This window comes from Schistocerca piceifrons, chromosome 5, assembly GCF_021461385.2.
Source record: "Schistocerca piceifrons isolate TAMUIC-IGC-003096 chromosome 5, iqSchPice1.1, whole genome shotgun sequence".
NCBI classification, from domain to species: domain Eukaryota; kingdom Metazoa; phylum Arthropoda; class Insecta; order Orthoptera; family Acrididae; genus Schistocerca; species Schistocerca piceifrons.
Window position 1 is genome coordinate 439,633,424 of NC_060142.1, and position 9,345 is coordinate 439,642,768.

Below are 9,345 nucleotides of genomic sequence, written 5' to 3' on the forward strand. Positions count from 1 at the left end.
GAAACTCAAAGAAGAATGTCGTTTCTTATTTATTCAGAAAACAAAAGACTGAACTCATGCTGCTGACTATCTGTAGAAATCTTTGTATTAGCCCTTAACTTTGTCATTGCAATCCTTTGTGAGACATATGTGAAAGGTTGTAACATGTTTTCCCACAAAACTTAGAAGGAACGCTATAGAGATCACCTCTCAAGTATTTAGAGTATCGATTACCTTCCCTATTCTCCAGTCTTCGATATACAGCATTTGAATCCACCTGATATCAACAAGTAAGAAATGTCCCCCGCCAAGTTATTGACACCTGCTAATTATCTCAAAATACCATCATGATGTTCTGACAGCACTGTTCCATCACAATATGCAGAGTACACATGGACTGCACAAATACATCAAAAAGAGTTTTGCATCACCTCGGTTCCGAGAGTTCCGGAACCTGTACAGAAAACTGGAATAGAGATGAACATAAACATCATTTCCGCCCTTTTTATTGCTCATGACAACGACACATTGCATGTTGTACCACCAAACAGCGAGACCTACAGAGGTGGTGTACACACTGGTACCTCTAATACCCAGTAGCACGTCGTCTTGCACTGATGTATGACGGTATTCGTCATGGCATACTATCCACAAGTTCATCAAGGCATTGTTGGTCCACATTGTCTCACTCCTCAACGGTGATTCGGCGTAGAACCCTCAGAGTGGTTGATGGGTCACGTCTTCCATAAACAGCCCTTTTCAATCTATCCCAGACATGATCGATAGGGTTCACGTCTGGAGAACATGCTGGTCACTACAATCGAGCGATGTCGTTATCCTGAAGGAAGTCATTCACAAGATGTGCATGATCGGGCGCAAATTGTCGTCCATCAACACAAATGCCTCGCCCATATGCTGCCGATATAGTTCCGCTATCGGTCGGAGGACGACGTTCACGTATCGTACAGCCGTTACGGAGCCTTCCATGACCACCAGCGGCGTATGTCAGCTCCACATAATGCCACCCCAAAACGTCAGGGAACCTCCACCTTGCTGCACTCGATGGACAGTGTGTCTCAGGCGTTCAGCCTGACCAGGTTGCTTCCACACACGTCCCGTAGATGGACCTCGCCATGGACGTCGGGAGTGAAGTTGGGCATCATGCAGCCTATTGTGCACAGTCTGAGTCGTAAGACGACGTCCTGTGGCTGCACGGAAAGCATTGTTCAGCATGATGGCGCTGATGTCAGGGTTCCTTCGACCCACAGTCCCACTGCAGTAGTAGCCGTAGGGCGGCCTGAGCGAGGCATGTCATCGACAGTTCCTATCTCCCTGTATCTCCTCCATGTCCGAAAAACATCGCTTTGGTTCACTACGAGACGCCTGGACACTTCCCTTGTTGTGAGACCTTCTTGGCACAAAATAACCATGCAGACGCCATAGATCCGTAGTATTGAGCGTCCAGGCATGGTTGAAGTACAGACAACACGAGCCATGTACCTCCTTCCTCGTGGAATGACTGAAACTGATAGGCTGTCGGACCCCCTCCATCTACTCGTAATAGGCGCTGCTCATGCATGGTTGTTTACATGTTTGGGCAAGTTTGGTGATACTCTGAACAATCAAAGAGACTGTCTGTGATACAGTATCCACAGTCAACGTCTATCTTCAGAAGTTCTGGGAACCAGGATGATGCAAAACTTTTTTCGATGTGTGTAAATTAAGAAGCATAACACCAACAGTTCATCGATATGGAATGAATGGTTATAAATATCCCACTGTACATGACCTAATCTCCTTTATCGAATTCCTATGATTACTGCTCTAGAAATATGGTAGTGTAATGGTGTCTGAGTCTTCGTTGACAGCAATGTGCCTCTGTCTCTTATTTTGTAGCATTCGATGGAGTAAAACTACGAACTATAAAAGTTTTGCTAATATCACGTAATAGGAAACTCAATAATATTTTATTGCACGTCTCTCTTCCGATATATTGGGGAACAAATACTGTGTGCATGTTGACATCAACCATATTACATGTAAACCTAGTGGTCCATTGGAGCAGATGTCCCAGTGATCGAAGTTGCTTGCACAGCTCTGTATAATGTTTTGTTACCTGTACTGGAAGAAGACGATATCAACTATCAATGACAAGGAGAGGATTCTTGTGTCGTTGTTTCATAAGTAGTGTTATGCATTATTTTCTGCTGTGACACGTCCACGCATTGTATAACTACAGCTCTGAATACTGCCATACATTTCGTTTTTCTACAATGACTTCGACGTATGGCTCTCAAAGCAAGCTGGACATCGCATGGTGTAGACTATGCTGCTTCCACAACACACAGGGTGGTTAAAATAAAGAAACAGAGGGGGTGTTTCTGATTGACAAGAAAAAATGTGGAAGAAATCGCAACATATGGTAACTGGAAGAGTTCACAGCATTGTGCAGCATTTCCGAACAGCTATCCGAAGGCGATGACCGCTACATTTAAGCTCATCTTCAACATGACGCGGTAGCATACGTCTTCGTGTTCGGTTTTCGAAGAGACTAAGAGACTACCGCAGCCATGTACATGATCACTGTTTCGGTGATGGCCATTCCCAGAAGGTGTTTCTTCCACCAAGACTCTCTCCATCTCAAACAAGAGGTTTCAGTCAATCATTTCATGATAATCAGCAGTGAACCAGTGGACAAATGGGATGGAAAAGATACTGTCGAATAAGACGATGTAATATAATTAGCACCACAGTTGATAGTGCGATCAATTTTAGTGATTTTACCAGTTTTTTCGTAATTTCAACGCCAGCCAGTGACACGACAACCTCCACTACTTTGCGAGTACTAGATATTAGATTCTGAATAGGTAGATGGCCACGCAGTATGTACGTTCACGGTTAATTCTTGGACATAAACATCTATGTACACCAGTTAGCGTCTATACCGTCTATATATTTCTAGAACTTCGATCACAGTGCAGAATTTACGATTACGACTGTACAACTTTCCTATGTGGATCGGAGTCACAGCGTATTCTCGCTTCTTAGGACACTGTCGCCGATTTAATTTCCAGTTGACCAGAAGTAGAAGAGTACTATACCCGCTACATTCCACGTCTGAATAACAAACAGAGCAAGCCGAGTCCATAACTGCTGTTCAGTGAAGACTGTTTTGCGCAATCTCACTCATGGCACCTATCCAATACCACAAGATCAGTCTGGACGCCTGCATTCGAAGAGGTTAGCACCACGTAACGTAACGTTAAGAAGAAACATGTGGTTTATGCACGATTCAGCTCCAGACGGACAGTTTGAAACTGTCAATCTGGGAGTGTTGTTGTAGTGCCAGTACCAAGAAGGTATTGGCAAGGGAGAAATGATTGTAGAACATAAACACACAACAGTTACCACCCATTTTGGTATCAGAGGATGTGACTACCTAGCCTGTGGCAAGCCTCCAGAGACATCACGGAAGTATCTGTAACGGTTACCTGGCGAGTGAAAACCAATTCAAGGAAAAAATTACGCACAGTGCAAAGGGACTCTCATGATCAATGTAATTATTTAGCCTTTCAATTTTATATCAATGACTTGCCGCCAGGCGGTTGGAAGCGAGGGTGAGAGTATCATGGAGCGGTAATCAACCATTTTTCCTTGTGGCGAGTTCTTTTAACGAAATTCCAATCTCCCACCTACACAAGGAGGGATGGCCATAGTAACAAAATCAGCTACATCACCGACTTTATAGAGTGATACATAGTATAAACGTCATATTTACAACCTCTCTGTGCTGTTACCATGAGAGACTTTGTATGTGGTAAGACATTTCTTGACATTAACGGAGTTCGAAAAACGGGAGGTAACCTGTGGCAGAGAGAGATCATGCTCTTAGTACTCCGTCATGAGCCAAAAATGAGTTTAATGTTCTAGTCCTGTGATGCAGGACATACCAGGTATTAAACTGGCAAGGAAAGATACATTTTTATTACCTGATGAGAAAATACTTAGAGGAAATACACCTATGCCACAGTGCTGTACAGGAGTTTCACAAGTAACAATACTTTGGCGATGTGAAAACGCGTGTGTGGTCTTATTTCTTCTGCCTTCGAAAATAACTCGTATAAAAGGGAGGAATCTACATTTAGCATGAGAAATTCGTGGTGTACTGACAAAACAACATCCCTGTTCCGGATTTTTTAAACTGAGGAGTCTATGTCAACGGTGGATCTGCAGTAAGTCCAAGTCGCGCTGCATTGTGCCATGAGTAGTGGTAGGAGTGGTTATGAGCGGTCAGGCAAGAGGAATTCATGGCTTAAGGCTATCGTGAGTGGTGGTTTCTTGGCTGGTCAGCTATTGAGGTACACAATACACTTGGTTGGTGGCGCTGGACAAAATTGGAGGTAACTGGTCAGTTTTTTGATTCTTTTTATTTGTCTTCAGACGTCGTCTTCAGCTAATATAATGAGCACTAGTTTCGTAAAAAATAATGTACGATTTATTTCCCATGTTTCTGTTGGCTAGGATGTAACATGCAACTCGTAAATAGGTATAAATGTGTTTTGTTCCCAAATTATGTGCTTACCTGAGTCCTATATATAGGGGCATGGATTTATAGCCAGACTGGCGCATCTCCGGTGGTAATTCGGTTGAATACCGCCCTTCGATTTGTGCTGTTCTGGTACCAATCGAAGTGATAGGTGTTGCAGGTTCCAGCCAGCCAGCCAGCAAGCCAGCCAGCCAGCCAGCCAGCCAGCCAGCCAGCCAGCCAGCGTGCAGCGGTCCAGCCAGCAGCCAGCGGCGGTCCTCGCCAGCGGCGGTCCTCGCCAGCAGCCAGCAGCAAGCAGCCAGCAGCGGTCCTCGCCAGCAGCCAGCAGCGGTCTCCGTCAGCAGCGTCCCCGCCAGCAGCACGCAGCGGTCCTCGCCTGCGCCGGCCCCAGCCAGCAGCCAGCAGCCAGCGGCCTGCAGCAGTCCTCGCCACCAGCGGTCGCAGCCAGCGGTGGTCCTCGCTGCCCCCACCATCCGCCGCCAGCAGCAGCAGCAGAGGCGCCCCACCAGCCAGCCAGCCAGCCAGCCGGGCCGGCCCCCCAACCCCCCAGCGGCAGCAGAGTGGGGCTTCGGCCCCGGTCTCCTTCGTCATTCTTTGTCCCTTTCTCCTCTGTGTCTCACGTCGCCCTGCCCATCTCTCGTTTGCTCCTTTCTCCAGTACTGTGTTTTTTCCCCCCTTATCATAATGTCAACCCCCACCACCTATTCTACAGGCACCACCACGGCCATTATATACACCTCCCCCTCCGCTCTGCCACCACTATCACGTGGTGTGCCGCATCACTTCCCCCTCAGTCTATCCCCCCATTCCTCACTCTCTCATCTCCCTCCCTATTTGTCGCCCCGTCCCCAGCTCCTCCCTCCCGCACCTCCTCTGATCCCTTCCCTCCGCTCCCTCCCCCAGCTCCTTCCGTTTCTGCAGCCCCCACCGGGGTGGTCTCGCCTGGCGGGCTACGGCCCACACTCCCCTTTACCATCAACGTCCTCGTCATCGTCATCGTCTTCACCATCGCCTTCGCCATCGCCCTCACCATCTCTGGCGCTGACTCCACCCCCGGGACCTGCCACTCCCCGCCACATTCCAGTTGTTCCCATCCCCCACACCTCCTCCACCGCCGTCAAGCGCCCCAGTGGCACCCCTGCCTCCTCTGCTCCCAAAAAGGCTCCGCCACGTCCCCCTTCCCCCACCCCTGATGCCATGGATGTCTCCCCACCTGTCCCTACCACCTCCTCCTCCTCTACCCCCTCCTCCTACCGCTACCTCCTCTCCCATCCTGATCCCTCCCTCCTTGAAGCCCGGAACCTCACCCTCTTCCTTCGCCAGAATTGTCCTGGTGCCCCATCTCCCTCCTCACTCCTCGCCGTGATTCGGTACTCATCTCCTCCCCCAGCCCTACCCTACACACAGACCTCCTTTCCTGCATCCCTGTCACCCGCTTTGGCCCTCATGACTCCCTCACCCCTGCTCCTTCCCCACCTACCTCCCACCAACCCCAACCCCCACGTCACCCGCCAGCCCTCACCGCCATGATCACTCGGCTCAGTCCGGTGATCACGGAGGAGGAAGTGTTGGCGGAGCTTCAGGCCCATCCACATCTGGAGGTGTGTGCGGTTCGCCGCATCCACAATGCTGCTGGCCCCACCCGCCTTATGCGGATTTTTTCTGAGCATGCCCCCACCATAGACCCCTCCCGTTCCCCTCCTCAATCCCTCCGCTACCAAAGGTGCTTGCGGTATAATGCGCACCCAACATCTGAGTGCCCCGAGGCCCCCACCCGCCCACACTGTAGGCCAGCCCACTTTTTATGGCAGTGCCCCAATCTCCAGTCCCCCCCCCTCCTGTAATACCTGTAACCTCCCTCATCCTACATACTCCCAGAAGTGTAAGGCCCAGCCCCCTTCTACCACTCCTGAACTCACCGTTCCTGTCCGCCCTCTGGACGCCCCCACCCCTCCTGGCAACTCCCTTCGCCCGCCCCCTACCGCTGAGGACATCATCAGGTTCCTCACCATTGTCCTTCAGAATGTTCATCCTTTTCAGCGCCCGCACATCCTCCAGCAGATCCCCCTCGCCACCTACTCCAACAACCTGGCCCATTTCACCTTCTCCCGTCTTGACACCCTCGTTTAATTCCCTGTCATGGCACGGCAGCACCGTAACCTTTCCAACGACATCCGCTCCCTTCCCGCCAACAAGAACCTCTTCCTGCACACCCTTGCCACCCACCGCGTGGATGCCATCCTCCTCAATGAAACCTTCCTGCAACCCCACCACACCATCCACACTTCGCCCTACCTCCTCCACCGTTCCGATAATCCCCTCCTGATTGCACGTGGCGGAGTTGCCATTGGGCACCACCGCCAGATCCCCGTTTGGCTCCAACCTCTCCTTCCCGACCCCACTGAACACCTGATCCTTAGTCTCTTCTTCCCCGGCCTTACCGTTACCTGCGCCACAATCTATGTCCGCCCCAACACCCCTATTCCCTTCGACTTCCTCTCCCACATCGACCGTACCTTCTCCTCCTATGTCATCGACGCCGACCTCAACATCCATAGTCGTTCCGCTGCCCAGTTACGGCGGTGGCATCGGTTCCTCTCCTCCCTTCAAGGCGACCTCATTCCCATCCCCCAGCACATCCGTCCCGAATCCAACTCCACTCCCGATGTTATCCTCTCCTCCCCCAATGTCCTTGGCCGCATAACGGTGGATGTCCTGGAGCCTATTGGTAGCGACCATCTCCCTGTCCTCCTCACCGTCTCAGATGGTCGTCGACCTCGCCCCGACCCTCGTCTGAGGCCGTGGAGGCCCATGTCCCTACTGTCGCCATGCACCCCCACCATCCTACCTTACCCCCACAGGCCGTCCTCCTCCTCCGTGAATGACGCCGTCTGTACCGTGCCTTCCTCCGCACGCATGACCCGGACACCCTACGACGCCACCGGCAACTCCAGCGACACATTCATAATTTGCTCGCGGCTAAGAAACGCCGGGACTGGCGACAGACATGCACCCACTTAAATGCTACCCTACCTATCAACTCGTCCAAGTTCTGGTCAGCCTTCCATCGCCTTACCTGAACTAAACCCTCCCCCTACTATCCTCTTCTCCATGATGATCACCCCTTCCCTGACACCCCCAGTAAGGCCAATCACTTTGCCTCCTGCCTCTCCGATGTCTTTTCCATCCCCAACGATCCCCAATTCGATTACTCCGTCTTCCCGGATGTCCGCGATCGAACTGACACCTCTGCCCTTCCCTCATCCCTAGTTTCCAGTACTTGGACAACACTGTACACACGGAACTCAATGCCCCTATCACTACACAGGATCTCATTGCTACACTCCGCATAAAACGCAACACCGCTCCTGGTCACGATCGTGTCACCTACCGTCACCTTTGTGAAGCTCCTGTCTCTTTCCTCTCCACCCTGGCCAGGCTCTACAATGTAGTCCTGTCCACCAGTTACTACCCCAACCTGTGGAAAACCTCCCATATCCTCATGTTCCTTAAACCTGGCAAACCGCCGTCCGCCATCTCCTCCTACCGTCCCATCAGCCTTACCTCGGTCTTCAGCAAGGTCCTGGAATCCATCCTCACCCGACGCATCCACCAGCATCTCCGCCAGCACCGCCTCCTTCCTGTTACCCAGTGTCGCTTCTGCCCGTCCTTCTTTTCCGACGACCTTCTCCTTCACCTCACTCATCTCCTTTCCGAACAGTTTAATTCCCGTCATTCCGCAATCTTCCTCTCCCAGGACCTCGAACGTGCTTATGACCGCGTATGGCATTCCGGTCTCCTCTTCAAGCTCCAAACCTTCGCCCTTCCCATTAACTATGTCTGCCTGATCGGCTCCTTTCTCTCCCGCCGTCCTTCCTATGTCACCATCCATAACACGGATTCCTACACCTTTTTCCCCTCCGCCGGTGTGCCCCAAGGCTCCGTCCTCTCCCCGCTTCTGTACCTTTTGTACACGGCGGACATGCCGCCGCCGTCACCCCCTTCCACCTTCTCCAGTTTGGCGATGACACCGCCTTCCTTGCCCTTGCCCCCACCCTGCAGCGCTCCCAACACCTTCTCCAATCCCATCTTGACCGGTTCACCGCTTGGTGCAACCAGTGGATGCTCAAGGTTAATCCCTCCAAAACCCAGGCGATCATTGTAGGCAAAAACCACCCCTTCCTTCCGCCTCCTTGATTTCTATCTCACCATCTATGGCCGTCCTATCGCCCTCACTCCCACCCTTAAGTACCTTGGCGTCACCCTCGACCGTCACCTCTCCTGGACTCCCCACCTCCGGACAATCCAAGCCAAGGCACGTTCCCGACTCAGTCTGCTCAGGCTGCTCTCCGGCCGTACGTGGGGTCTGGACCCCTCCACCATCCTCCACACCTATAAATCCCTCATCCGCCCTATCCTTTGTTATGACCATCCAGCTTGGATCTCCGCCCCCCCTACCTTCTACAAATCCCTCCAAATCCTTGAACGCCATGCTCTCCACCTCGCCTATCGCATCCATCTCCCCTCCCCCACGCGGATCCTGTACGATCTCATCCCCTTCCCCCACCACCTCCTTTTCCTTGAAAGGATACGGATCCTGTACACCTCCCGTAAACTCGATCCTCCTCACCCGCTAGTCTCCCCGATCCCGATCCTCTCCCACCCCCACCCACTGACGCGCCTGTATTCCCACGTCCCACCCGGTCTCCATCTGTCCACCCTCCTTACCCTCTCCCAAGGTGGCTTCCGCCAGCTCCCCCTCCATGATGATGTCCTCCTCCCCTCCATCTACCCCATCTATCAACTTTGATCCTCCCACC

At 51.9% G+C, this 9,345-nt stretch overlaps 1 pseudogene; it reads right to left on the reverse strand.

Moving 5' to 3' along the window:
* Positions 1-3,829: 3,829 nt before the first annotated feature.
* Positions 3,830-3,989, reverse strand: LOC124799703 (annotated as a pseudogene).
* Between the last annotated feature and the right edge of the window lie 5,356 nt (positions 3,990-9,345).